This window comes from Lissotriton helveticus, chromosome 2_1 (genome assembly GCF_964261635.1).
Source record: "Lissotriton helveticus chromosome 2_1, aLisHel1.1, whole genome shotgun sequence".
NCBI classification, from domain to species: Eukaryota; Metazoa; Chordata; class Amphibia; order Caudata; family Salamandridae; genus Lissotriton; species Lissotriton helveticus.
The window spans coordinates 1,762,278,238-1,762,293,524 of NC_136059.1; positions in this window are offsets into that span (position 1 = coordinate 1,762,278,238).

Genomic DNA, 15,287 nt, shown 5'->3' on the forward strand with positions numbered 1-15,287 from the left:
CTTACTCAAATGCTCCTAATTACAAGGCTTCATGAGTCCGTGGTGGGGGAATCTTCACGTCAGCATCTACCAGGATGAGCACGAAAAATTTGTTGATTTCCATTTAACCTGGTGTGCACAGTTCTCCTTCTGAATCTCATTATTTATCAGGTTTCGTCACTCTTTGACACGTTAGAGGTGAGCAAAGTGAACGCCCAGTGTAAAACTGCCCCATTAATTATTCCAGCACACAACCGTTTTTTCAAACACGGAACAGAACTGGCAGTTTGGGATTGCACATAAAAATGTTTTAAACTTCGTGCTTGAATGATAAATAAAGGCTTGGAAATATCTTATTGGGTAAAGTTTGGACATCGCCTCGCAGGACGCAAAGCGAAAACACAAGTCTGGGCAGTAAAGATTCCGATCGCATTTTGTATTCATGCCCATTAGTGACCGAAGTTTCACACACAGCTCCACGTGTGTCTCAAAAGGTCAGAGAAATAAATATACACACACACACGTATCTGGCGGGGCTTATCTACTTACATACTGGCTGGCGGCTCCCCGCATGGTACCTATTCTGGTCTCTTCCACGGCTCGAAAACAACTCGAGTCGCGGACGTGACATATCTTTAACTTCCCGTGGCCCTACGTCATGACCACGTGATCAAAAAGGTCGCTTTACTTCCAGAGATATTTAAAGTGCCAGTGCCATTATTTTGTAAGTGATACGCAATAGCGATATCCATTGCTTATCAGACAGGAGCTTAACAAACCAGCATGTTTAAGGAAATTATAAAGCAAACAGTGCAATGGTAATTAGTTAATTCCTCCCTGGGCCCCTAACTAAATCCATGGAATGCAATATTAAAAACCGAATTTTTGTAATTCAGAGCAGCCATAATATTTTGCTAGGACATTCTTTGCAATTTTACAGCTATCTTGCGCGGAATATAACCAAATCATTTGGTAACAATGTTCTATCACACCAGCAATTGAATGCCGATGGATATATGGTATGTCAGCTTCTCATTACCATATCAGGGTTACACAACTGTTTATATACATATGTTTCCCTCCCAGGCTACTAAGCAGTCATATGTTAACGTCTCATTACTGAACCCCAGGGAATGTCGTCATTAAGACCATCCCGATGAGTCGACAAGCGATGTATCCATCTTTGCTCCTTTTCGAATAAGGAACTCTCAATACCATGTTCAAGATGTGCAATTATGGTCCATTTTAAATCATTCGGGCCATGTCCACATTCCAGAAAGTGTGCCGTCAGTTTTGTTGTATTTCTCTGACACCTTATATTGCTTCGATGTTCTCCTATGTGTAGTTTAACTTTTCGTGAGGTCATACCCACGTACTTCAGGAGACATGGGCAAACTATCAGGTAAACCACGTTGCTCGTGTTGCAGTTAGTATGGCTTCTCAGGTGCCAGATTTTCCCTTGCTCCAGATTGAGGGTTTTGGTTGCTGTGGTCAAATGACACACACTGCATCCTCCACATGGGCAGTGACCCATCACTGGTGGTAAACCCCAGATGGTAAGTACATTTGAGTTCTGTGATGTATTCCTATTACTGGGGCGAGTGTGTTCTAGCGCATCCTTCAGGTTTCTCTCACGTCTGTAAGAAAAAAGTGGTTTCTGCCATTCTAGGCCATTGCTGGTCAGAATCCTCGATTGTTTGTTTATCGTGCGGGTAACTGCATTTGATATGCTACTGTAAGTTGTTACGCGCGTCAGAGGTGGTTCTTGTTCTTCTTCTCCTGTGTTATCTTCTAATAGGGCTTCCCTATTTTGATTTCTGGCCCTTTTGCAGCTCTTCTTTAAGATTTTATTTGGATAACCTCTGTGTGATAATTTATCAGTCAGGTCATTGGCCTGTTTCTTGTAGTCAATGATACTGCTGCAGTTTCTACGAATTCGTAGATACTGGCCAAACGGTAAATTCTCCCGTAAAGGGCGGGGATGGAAACTCGTAAAATGGAGCAGGTTATTTTTACTGGTGGGCTTATAATATGTCTTCGTTGTTAAGTGGTCACCAGTCCTGGTGATCGTAACATCCAGAAACTCTATGGTATCGCTACTTTACTGATGAGTAAACCTCAAATGTGGGTCACAGGTGTTAACCCAATCAAAAAAGTCCAGAAGGCTCCCTTCGGTGCCCTTCCATATTAGTAGCACATCATCAATGTACCTCTGCCACAGGATAACATTGAGAGTGTATGGGTTGGTGTTGGTCAAAATATGGGTTTTCTCAAAATTATGGACATATAGTCCAGCGATACTGGGGGCAAATGTACTGGCCATAGAAGTCCCCGTCTTTTGCAGGAAGATCTGATCTTGGTACTGAAAATATTTACGCTTCACCGCCATAGTAGCACATTCAATGATAAACGTTCTTGAAGTGTTATATTCCCACCTAGTCTGTTCCAAAGCATCTGCCAGAACCTTCAATGCGGCATCCTGAGGAATGCAAGTGTACAAGCTTTCAATGTCTAATGAGACAAGAAAGCATGATTCCTCAGGTAATTTTATTGTTAGAAGCATTGCCAATAGACTCTTAGTATCTTTAATGTAGGTACTTGTTGCCTGTATCAGAGGTTTAAAGAAAAAATCGCAATATTTAGAAAGGGGTTCTAAAAGGGACCCGATACCCGAAACAATGGGTCTGCCCGGTGGCGGTAGGCGCTTCTTATGAGTTTTTGGTAGGCAGTAGAAATAAGGTACTTTGCCTTCAGAACTCGTAAGAAAATCAGCTTCCTGTTTACTGATGTAGTCATCTCGTTCTGCAGTCATCACTAGTTCTGCTATCTCATCCCTAAGTGAAGATGTTGGATCCACTTCCAGGATGGAATAGCTATTTGTGTCACTCAGGAGACGTCTACATTCGGCGTCATATGCAGCAGTGTCCTGTATGACAATACCCCCGCCTTTGTCGCCGCTTTTGATCACAATGTTGGGGTAATTTTTCAAAGATTCTATTGCTTTAAACTGGGCACCTGATAAATTTTTGAACACAGTCGGTTCCACGATGAGTTCTACTTCTCGGAAAACCGCTTGTTCAAAAGCAATTATTTCGACCGGAACCAGATGTGCCGGGGGAGTAGTAAAGGTTGATCTGTTTCTAAAATTAGTATCACTGCTTGGGGCTTGGCTTTCAGTAGGATCATGATTCTCAAAAAAAGCCCTTAGCCGCAATTTTCTAAAAAACTCAGTGAGTTCACAAAACAGTTTGAAACGATCAAGTCGTGGTGTAGGTATAAAACCTAACCCTTTCTCCAACACCGATTGTTCATCCGGATTTAGGATTCTGCTAGATAAATTAGTAACTAGACTTGCACATTGCTGGGACCCGCTCTCTGTTCCTGCGTTTTGCTGCGTGTATTGTCTCCCACTGTCTCTGGTGTCTGCCAGCGGACCTGATTCCCTCCCCGTCTCTTGCCCCGGCCCCTCTTGCCAAACCCTAAAAAATGTGGGGGGTACATGTTCGGTTGAAACTGGGGTGGTGGAACAAAGTGTGGGTTCCAGCCCATCTGTGGGGGAAACGGTGGGTGACTATAAGGATTTGGATGAAAACCTCCATTCCCTGGTTGCTGGTATGGGTACCAATTAGAGTTATTCTGTGGTTTTCTGCCTCGGCCTCTCCCTCGTTGTTTATTGCCAGAGTTCCCTACACTAGACCCACTAGAGTTCGAATCGTCTGAAACATCAGAGTTATAGTTAGTACGGTCAGGTGGTGTGTAGTCAGCACTGGCATAGGGATATACTTTCGCCTGAGACCATTTTTTTAAATCCTTTTGGAACTGTTGTATTTTAGACTGCGCCAGATTATCTTTATATTCGTTCAGTTCTTTGTTGAACTCATCCAGCTTTTTCTTAAAACCCGTTACTGTGGTCTTAGTATGGGTTTCTGTTGCCTGGATCTCCATGAGAAGGGCCTCCGAAAGCCGAAGTGCAGTTTTTATAATCAAGAGAGCCCAATCATGAGTACAATGCCAGGCTATCTGGGCCCACTCTTTTCTAAATACACTATCTTCTAGGAAGATCCGTGGTGCATTATTCACTAGCAAACCTTTAGGAGCTATCTTGTTCGTCAGATACTCCTTCATCATTGTGCCATGTAATATGGTTCTTATCCGATTCTTTTTTTGTTCGCCCAATTTATCCCAATCAGAGGTCTGAGATATCGTGTGTGCCACTGAGGGATCTGCAAACAAAGTAGGATCATTGAGAATAGCATCTGCTTCTTCTCTTGAAAAAGAAAGACCAGAATCCTCCATAATGTCAGTGTGATATATTTAATTTATCGAAGGAAAACTGTGGATATCGAAAGAATTATATTTGTCTTTTGGACACTATTAATTCTCCCGCAGCTGTGCGCTGCCTAATCCGTATAAACAACAAGAGAGAAAGGGCAAAGTAAAATACTCTCACACCCCTGGGGTAAACAGTTCAAAATAACAAAAGAGTATCCAAAACTAAGATATATACAAAGCTCTAAAAAGGGGGGGGGGGGGGGGGAAACGGTAAGACAGCCCGTCCACCACCACCCTTAAGTGCCTTATATCAGAAAGTGAACTGTGTCAGAAGAATAGTGACTTCCCAATGTGGAAAAAAGGAACCCTCAGGCACCCACAGACAGTAGGTAGCCATGTTTCTTCATCTGGTTCCTGTGGTTAGTAGTGTAAAGATATAATAAACCAAATAGGTGCAGATTAAAAATGGGTGTAGACCACTCCCTCGACCAACACTTTTAATAGAGGGGTGATTCGAACCCAATTAAAAACAATGTGCATGTAAGGACAAATACGGGTTGAGTAAATTTGAACCCCCTGTCCTAAAAATAGGTTGACATGTTTCTGCTTTGGGGTCCTGTTCGACCCAGCATTCCTCAGGACCAATGGTAAAATCTCTCCCAAATGGGCACAGCCAACCCTAAGTAGCTTACTCACATGGAAGGAAAATAATCAGCTTTACGTGTGTATTTTTACCAACTTGTAATCGCTGTATCGATAAAAAATCAGGTGCTCAACCTCCGTTTTATGAAGGGTATGGAATCTGAAATGAAACCAAGAAACACAACACCCAAAGCCAAAATAAATTAATATTTTTCAAATGATTTTCTCTACAATTCCAGAAATATATTACATCTATGATTATGAACTACCCATCACACACCCAGTGACACAGAAAATGATGCAGTCATTTAATTAGAAAAACTAACCCTTATCCATTATAATCAGGGCAAATTAAAACTTATGCTACTCACTACCATTCGTGTAGTAGCCCTCTCATTACCGCGTTACATGTGATCTTACGCAGTATCCGGGGATTATCTCTATGCCCCGTAGCGCTGGATTAAGACTTATCTTGTTCATCCAAAATGTATTAAAAACAACAGAATTCCTTCGAAAAATACATGTATTGAACATCCTATCACGCTTTTCAAACATAAAAAATCTGGTAAATGCATCCAAGTATATCGTTAGACTCACTCAGTATATGTTCCGAAAATTTCTCAGACATAAGTAAAGGCAAAACCTTTGTCACAGGATCTATTTGGAAAAAACAGACCTAAAATCAAGTTCTGTCCCTGCATTTTCAAAATTTAGATGATGTTATTACAGCCTAAACTATTGCGACTACAGTGTATTCTGAGTAATGTCTAACTAGTTAGAATCATAATATAATAGTTGACTTACTCAAATGCTCCTAATTACAAGGCTTCATGAGTCCGTGGTGGGGGAATCTTCACGTCAGCATCTACCAGGATGAGCACGAAAAATTAGTTTATTTCCATTTAACCTGGTGTGCACAGTTCTCCTTCTCAATCTCATTATTATCAGGTTTCGTCACTCTTTGACACGTTAGAGGTGAGCAAAGTGAACGCCCAGTGTAAAACTGCCCCATTAATTATTCCAGCACACAACCGTTTTTTCAAACACGGAACAGAACTGGCAGTTTGGGATTGCACATAAAAATGTTTTAAACTTCGTGCTTGAATGATAAATAAAGGCTTGGAAATATCTTATTGGGTAAAGTTTGGACATCGCCTCGCAGGACGCAAAGCGAAAACACAAGTCTGGGCAGTAAAGATTCCGATCGCATTTTGTATTCATGCCCATTAGTGACCGAAGTTTCACACACAGCTCCACGTGTGTCTCAAAAGGTCAGAGAAATAAATATACACACACACACGTATCTGGCGGGGCTTATCTACTTACATACTGGCTGGCGGCTCCCCGCATGGTACCTATTCTGGTCTCTTCCACGGCTCGAAAACAACTCGAGTCGCGGAAGTGACAAATCTTTAACTTCCCGTGGCCCTACGTCATGACCACGTGATCAGAAAGGTCGCTTTACTTCCAGAGATATTTAAAGTGCCAGTGCCATTATTTTGTAAGTGATACGCAATAGCGATATCCATTGCTTATCAGACAGGAGCTTAACAAACCAGCATGTTTAAGGAAATTATAAAGCAAACAGTGCAATGGTAATTAGTTAATTCCTCCCTGGGCCCCTAACTAAATCCATGGAATGCAATATTAAAAACCGAATTTTTGTAATTCAGAGCAGCCATAATATTTTGCTAGGACATTCTTTGCAATTTTACAGCTATCTTGCGCGGAATATAACCAAATCATTTGGTAACAATGTTCTATCACACCAGCAATTGAATGCCGATGGATATATGGTATGTCAGCTTCTCATTACCATATCAGGGTTACACAACTGTTTATATACATATGTTTCCCTCCCAGGCTACTAAGCAGTCATATGTTAACGTCTCATCACTGAACCCCAGGGAATGTCGTCATTAAGACCATCCCGATGAGTCGACAAGCGATGTATCCATCTTTGCTCCTTTTCGAATAAGGAACTCTCATTACCATGTTCAAGATGTTCAATTTTGGTCCATTTTAAATCATTCGGGCCATGTCCACATTCCAGAAAGTGTGCCGTCAGTTTTGTTGTATTTCTCTGACACCTTATATTGCTTCGATGTTCTCCTATGCGTAGATTAACTTTTCGTGAGGTCATACCCACGTACTTCAGGAGACATGGGCAAACTATCAGGTAAACCACGTTGCTCGTGTTGCAGTTAGTATGGCTTCTCAGGTGCCAGATTTTCCCTTGCTCCAGATTGAGGGTTTTGGTTGCTGTGGTCAAATGACACACACACACTTTTTCCACATTGGGAAGTCACTATTCTTCTGACACAGTTCACTTTCTGATATAAGGCACTTAAGGGTGGTGGTGGACGGGCTGTCTTACCGTTCCCCCCCCCCCCCCTTTTTAGAGCTTTGTATATATCTAAGTTTTGGATACTCTTTTGTTGTTTTGAACTGTTTACCCCAGGGGTGTGAGAGTATTTTACTTTGCCCTTTCTCTCTTGTTGTTTATACGGATTAGGCAGCGCGCAGCTGCGGGAGAATTAATAGTGTCCGAAAGACAAATATAATTCTTTCGATATCCACAGTTTTCCTTCGATAAATGAAATATATCACGCTGACATTATGGAGGATTCTGGTCTTTCTTTTTCAAGAGAAGAAGCAGATGCTATTCTCAATGATCCTACTTTGTTTGCAGATCCCTCAGTGGCACACACGATATCTCAGACCTCTGATTGGGATAAATTGGGCGAACAAAAAAGAATCGGATAAGAACCATATTACATGGCACAATGATGAAGGAGTATCTGACGAACAAGATAGCTCCTAAAGGTTTGCTAGTGAATATTGCACCACGGATCTTCCTAGAAGATAGTGTATTTAGAAAAGAGTGGGCCCAGATAGCCTGGCATTGTACTCATGATTGGGCTCTCTTGATTATAAAAACTGCACTTCAGCTTTCGGAGGCCCTTCTCATAGAGATCCAGGCAACAGAAACCCATATTAAGACCACAGTAACGGGTTTTAAGAAAAAGCTGGATGAGTTCAACAAAGAACTCAACGAATATAAAGATAATCTGGCGCAGTCTAAAATACAACAGTTCCAAAAGGATTTAAAAAAATGGTCTCAGGCGAAAGTATATCCCTATGCCAGTGCTGACTACACACCACCTGACCGTACTAACTATAACTCTGATGTTTCAGACGATTCGAACTCTAGTGGGTCTAGTGTAGGGAACTCTGGCAATAAACAACGAGGGAGAGGCCGAGGCAGAAAACCACAGAATAACTCTAATTGGTACCCATACCAGCAACCAGGGAATGGAGGTTTTCATCCAAATCCTTATAGTCACCCACCGTTTCCCCCACAGATGGGCTGGAACCCACACTTTGTTCCACCACCCCAGTTTCAACCGAACATGTACCCCCCACATTTTTTAGGGTTTGGCCAGAGGGGCCGGGGCAAAAGACGAGGAGGGAATCAGGTCCGCTGGCAGACAACAGAGACAGTGGGAGACAATACACGCAGCAAAACGCAGGAACAGCGAGCGGGTCCCAGCAATGTGCAAGTCTAGTTACTAATTTATCTAGCAGAATCCTAAATCCGGATGAACAATCGGTGTTGGAGAAAGGGTTAGGTTTTATACCTACACCACGACTTGATCGTTTCAAACTGTTTTGTGAACTCACTGAGTTTTTTAGAAAATTGCGGCTAAGGGCTATTTTTGAGAATCATGATCCTACTGAAAGCCAAGCCCCAAGCAGTGATACTAATTTTAGAAACAGATCAACCTTTACTCCCCCGGCACATCTGGTTCCGGTCGAAATAATTGCTTTTGAACAAGCGGTTTTCCGAGAAGTAGAACACATCGTGGAACCGACTGTGTTCAAAAATTTATCAGGTGCCCAGTTTAAAGCAATAGAATCTTTGAAAAATGACCCCAACATTGTGATCAAAAGCGCCGACAAAGGCGGGGGTATTGTCATACAGGACACTGCTGCATATGACGCCGAATGTAGACGTCTCCTGAGTGACACAAATAGCTATTCCATCCTGGAAGTGGATCCAACATCTTCACCTAGGGATGAGATAGCAGAACTAGTGATGACTGCAGAACGAGATGACTACATCAGTAAACAGGAAGCTGATTTTCTTACGAGTTCTGAAGGCAAAGTACCTTATTTCTACTGCCTACCAAAAACTCATAACAACCGCCCTGATTATAATGGATAAGAGTTAGTTTTTCTAATTAAATGACTGCATCATTTTCTGTGTCACTGGGTGTGTGATGGGTAGTTCATAATCATAGATGTAATATATTTCTGAAATTGCAGAGAAAATCATTTGAAAAATATTAATTTATTTTGGCTTTGGGTGTTGTGTTTCTTGGTTTCATTTCAGATTCCATACCCTTCATAAAACGGAGGTTGAGCACCTGATTTTTTATCGATACAGCGATGGCTTGGTAGTTTGGTTTGCCCTGTTCCCATCATGCACTGGGACAGGAACAGACTAATTTGCATATAGCCAGGTTCTGAACTGGGATGGTGCAGTGAGCTAAAAAACGGTGTTGGATCTAGCCCTGATCTCTTGACTGGGTGAGAGTATTCTGCTTAATTCAGAAACTCTGTCCATCACCACCCCTTGTTGTTAAATATTTTGTCCACCTTAAGCGTGGAAGGGTATACTCAGATGTGAGTCCCTTGCTCATTGCACCATCAGGATTCAAGCAAGCCGGGCCGACGACGCCTGAAATGGCAGAAACCGGTCCCCGGAAGCTTGTTTCCTTCCCAGTGTAAGAATTGGCTTGGTAGTTTGGTTTGCCCTGTTCCCATCATGCACTGGGACAGGAACAGACTAATTTGCATATAGCCAGGTTCTGAACTGGGATGGTGCAGTGAGCTAAAAAACGGTGTTGGATCTAGCCCTGATCTCTTGACTGGGTGAGAGTATTCTGCTTAATTCAGAAACTCTGTCCATCACCACCCCTTGTTGTTAAATATTTTGTCCACCCTAAGCGTGGAAGGGTATACTCAGATGTGAGTCCCTTGCTCATTGCACCATCAGGATTCAAGCAAGCCGGGCCGACGACGCCTGAAATGGCAGAAACTGGTCCCCGGAAGCTTGTTTCCTTCCCAGTGTAAGAATTGGCTTGGTAGTTTGGTTTGCCCTGTTCCCATCATGCACTGGGACAGGAACAGACTAATTTGCATATAGCCAGGTTCTGAACTGGGATGGTGCAGTGAGCTAAAAAACGGTGTTGGATCTAGCCCTGATCTCTTGACTGGGTGAGAGTATTCTGCTTAATTCAGAAACTCTGTCCATCACCACCCCTTGTTGTTAAATATTTTGTCCACCCTAAGCGTGGAAGGGTATACTCAGATGTGAGTCCCTTGCTCATTGCACCATCAGGATTCAAGCAAGCCGGGCCGACGACGCCTGAAATGGCAGAAACCGGTCCCCGGAAGCTTGTTTCCTTCCCAGTGTAAGAATTGGCTTGGTAGTTTGGTTTGCCCTGTTCCCATCATGCACTGGGACAGGAACAGACTAATTTGCATATAGCCAGGTTCTGAACTGGGATGGTGCAGTGAGCTAAAAAACGGTGTTGGATCTAGCCCTGATCTCTTGACTGGGTGAGAGTATTCTGCTTAATTCAGAAACTCTGTCCATCACCACCCCTTGTTGTTAAATATTTTGTCCACCCTAAGCGTGGAAGGGTATACTCAGATGTGAGTCCCTTGCTCATTGCACCATCAGGATTCAAGCAAGCCGGGCTGACGACGCCTGAAATGGCAGAAACCGGTCCCCGGAAGCTTGTTTCCTTCCCAGTGTAAGAATTGGCGTGGTAGTTTGGTTTGCCCTGTTCCCATCATGCACTGGGACAGGAACAGACTAATTTGCATATAGCCAGGTTCTGAACTGGGATGGTGCAGTGAGCTAAAAAACGGTGTTGGATCTAGCCCTGATTTCTTGACTGGGTGAGAGTATTCTGCCTAATTCAGAAACTCTGTCCATCACCACCCCTTGTTGTTAAATATTTTGTCCACCCTAAGCGTGGGAGGGTATACTCAGATGTGAGTCCCTTGCTCATTGCACCATCAGGATTCAAGCAAGCCGGGCCGACGACGCCTGAAATGGCAGAAACCGGTCCCCGGAACCTTGTTTCCTTCCCAGTGTAAGAATTGGCTTGGTAGTTTGGTTTGCCCTGTTCCCATCATGCACTGGGACAGGAACAGACTAATTTGCATATAGCCAGGTTCTGAACTGGGATGGTGCAGTGAGCTAAAAAACGGTGTTGGATCTAGCCCTGATCTCTTGACTGGGTGAGAGTATTCTGCTTAATTCAGAAACTCTGTCCATCACCACCCCTTGTTGTTAAATATTTTGTCCACCCTAAGCGTGGAAGGGTATACTCAGATGTGAGTCCCTTGCTCATTGCACCATCAGGATTCAAGCAAGCCGGGCCGACGACGCCTGAAATGGCAGAAACCGGTCCCCGGAAGCTTGTTTCCTCCCCAGTGTAAGAATTGGCTTGGTAGTTTGGTTTGCCCTGTTCCCATCATGCACTGGGACAGGAACAGACTAATTTGCATATAGCCAGGTTCTGAACTGGGATGGTGCAGTGAGCTAAAAAACGGTGTGCGATCTAGGCCTGATCTCTTGACTGGGTGAGAGTATTCTGCTTAATTCAGAAACTCTGTCCATCACCACCCCTTGTTGTTAAATATTTTGTCCACCCTAAGCGTGGAAGGGTATACTCAGATGTGAGTCCCTTGCTCATTGCACCATCAGGATTCAAGCAAGCCGGGCCGACGGCGCCTGAAATGGCAGAAACCGGTCCCCGGAAGCTTGTTTCCTTTCCAGTGTAAGAATTGGCTTGGTAGTTTGGTTTGCCCTGTTCCCATCATGCACTGGGACAGGAACAGACTAATTTGCATATAGCCAGGATCTGAACTGGGATGGTGCAGTGAGCTAAAAAACGGTGTTGGATCTAGCCCTGATCTCTTGACTGGGTGAGAGTATTCTGCTTAATTCAGAAACTCTGTCCATCACCACCCCTTGTTGTTAAATATTTTGTCCACCCTAAGCATGGAAGGGTATACTCAGATGTGAGTCCCTTGCTCATTGCACCATCAGGATTCAAGCAAGCCGGGCCGACGACGCCTGAAATGGCAGAAACCGGTCCCCGGAAGCTTGTTTCCTTCCCAGTGTAAGAATTGGCTTGGTAGTTTGGTTTGCCCTGTTCCCATCATGCACTGGGACAGGAACAGACTACTTTGCATATAGCCAGGTTCTGAACTGGGATGGTGCAGTGAGCTAAAAAATGGTGTTGGATCTAGCCCTGATCTCTTGACTGGGTGAGAGTATTCTGCTTAATTCAGAAACTCTGTCCATCACCACCCCTTGTTGTTAAATATTTTGTCCACCCTAAGCGTGGGAGGGTATACTCAGATGTGAGTCCCTTGCTCATTGCACCATCAGGATTCAAGCAAGCTGGGCCGACGATGCCTGAAATGGCAGAAACCGGTCCCCGGAAGCTTGTTTCCTTCCCAGAGTAAGAATTGGCGTGGCAGTTTGGTTTGCCCTGTTCCCATCATGCACTGGGACAGGAACAGACTAATTTGCATATAGCCAGGTTCTGAACTGGGATGGTGCAGTGAGCTAAAAAACGGTGTTGGATCTAGCCCTGATCTCTTGACTGGGTGAGAGTATTCTGCTTAATTCAGAAACTCTGTCCATCACCACCCCTTGTTGTTAAATATTTTGTCCACCCTAAGCGTGGAAGGGTATACTCAGATGTGAGTCCCTTGCTCATTGCACCATCAGGATTCAAGCAAGCCGGGCGGACGACGCCTGAAATGGCAGAAACCGGTCCCCGGAAGCTTGTTTCCTTCCCAATGTAAGAATTGGCTTGGTAGTTTGGTTTGCCCTGTTCCCATCATGCACTGGGACAGGAACAGACTAATTTGCATATAGCCAGGTTCTGAACTGGGATGGTACAGTGAGCTAAAAAACGGTGTTGGATCTAGCCCTGATCTCTTGACTGGGTGAGAGTATTCTGCTTAATTCAGAAACTCTGTCCATCACCACCCCTTGTTGTTAAATATTTTGTCCACCCTAAGCATGGAAGGGTATACTCAGATGTGAGTCCCTTGCTCATTGCACCATCAGGATTCAAGCAAGCCGGGCCGACGACGCCTGAAATGGCAGAAACCGGTCCCCGGAAGCTTGTTTCCTTCCCAGTGTAAGAATTGGCTTGGTAGTTTGGTTTGCCCTGTTCCCATCATGCACTGGGACAGGAACAGACTAATTTGCATATAGCCAGGTTCTGAACTGGGATGGTGCAGTGAGCTAAAAAACGGTGTTGGATCTAGCCCTGATCTCTTGACTGGGTGAGAGTATTATGCTTAATTCAGAAACTCTGTCCATCACCACCCCTTGTTGTTAAATATTTTGTCCACCCTAAGCGTGGAAGGGTATACTCAGATGTGAGTCCCTTGCTCATTGCACCATCAGGATTCAAGCAAGCCGGGCCGACGACGCCTGAAATGGCAGAAACCGGTCGCCGGAAGCTTGTTTCCTTCCCAGTGTAAGAATTGGCTTGGTAGTTTGGTTTGCCCTGTTCCCATCATGCACTGGGACAGGAACAGACTAATTTGCATATAGCCAGGTTCTGAACTGGGATGGTGCAGTGAGCTAAAAAACGGTGTTGGATCTAGCCCTGATCTCTTGACTGGGTGAGAGTATTCTGCTTAATTCAGAAACTCTGTCCATCACCACCCCTTGTTAAATATTTTGTCCACCCTAAGCGTGGAAGGGTATACTCAGATGTGAGTCCCTTGCTCATTGCACCATCAGGATTCAAGCAAGCCGGGCCGACGACGCCTGAAATGGCAGAAACCGGTCCCCGGAAGCTTGTTTCCTCCCCAGTGTAAGAATTGGCTTGGTAGTTTGGTTTGCCCTGTTCCCATCATGCACTGGGACAGGAACAGACTAATTTGCATATAGCCAGGTTCTGAACTGGGATGGTGCAGTGAGCTAAAAAACGGTGTTGGATCTAGGCCTGATCTCTTGACTGGGTGAGAGTATTCTGCTTAATTCAGAAACTCTGTCCATCACCACCCCGTGTTGTTAAATATTTGGTCCACCCTAAGCGTGGAAGGGTATACTCAGATGTGAGTCCCTTGCTCATTGCACCATCAAGATTCAAGCAAGCCGGGCCGACGACGCCTGAAATGGCAGAAACCGGTCCCCGGAAGCTTGTTTCCTTCCCAGTGTAAGAATTGGCTTGGTAGTTTGGTTTGCCCTGTTCCCATCATGCACTGGGACAGGAACAGGCTAATTTGCATCTAGCCAGGTTCTGAACTGGGATGGTGCAGTGAGCTAAAAAACGGTGTTGGATCTAGCCCTGATCTCTTGACTGGGTGAGAGTATTCTGCTTAATTCAGAAACTCTGTCCATCACCACCCCTTGTTGTTAAATATTTTGTCCACCCTAAGCGTGGAAGGGTATACTCAGATGTGAGTCCCTTGCTCATTGCACCATCAGGATTCAAGCAAGCCGGGCCGACGATGCCTGAAATGGCAGAAACCGGTCCCCGGAAGCTTGTTTCCTTCCCAGTGTAAGAATTGGCATGGTAGTTTGGTTTGCCCTGTTCCCATCATGCACTGGGACAGGAACAGACTAATTTGCATTTAGCCAGGTTCTGAACTGGGATGGTGCAATGAGCTAAAAAACGGTGTTGGATCTAGCCCTGATCTCTTGACTGGGTGAGAGTATTCTGCTTAATTCAGAAACTCTGTCCATCACCACCCCTTGTTGTTAAATATTTTGTCCACCCTAAGCGTGGAAGGGTATACTCAGATGTGAGTCCCTTGCTCATTGCACCATCAGGATTCAAGCAAGCCGGGCCGACGACGCCTGAAATGGCAGAAACCGGTCCCCGGAAGCTTGTTTCCTTCCCAGTGTAACAATTGGCTTGGTAGTTTGGTTTGCCCTGTTCCCATCATGCACTGGGACAGGAACAGACTAATTTGCATATAGCCAGGTTCTGAACTGGGATGGTGCAGTGAGCTAAAAAACGGTGTTGGATCTAGCCCTGATCTCTTGACTGGGTGAGAGTATTCTGCTTAATTCAGAAACTCTGTCCATCACCACCCCTTGTTGTTAAATATTTTGTCCACCCTAAGCGTGGAAGGGTATACTCAGATGTGAGTCCCTTGCTCATTGCACCATCAGGATTCAAGCAAGCCGGGCCGACGACGCCTGAAATGGCAGAAACCGGTCCCCGGAAGCTTGTTTCCTTCCCAGTGTAAGAATTGGCTTGGTAGTTTGGTTTGCCCTGTTCCCATCATGCACTGGGACAGGAACAGACTAATTTGCATATAGCTAGGTTCTG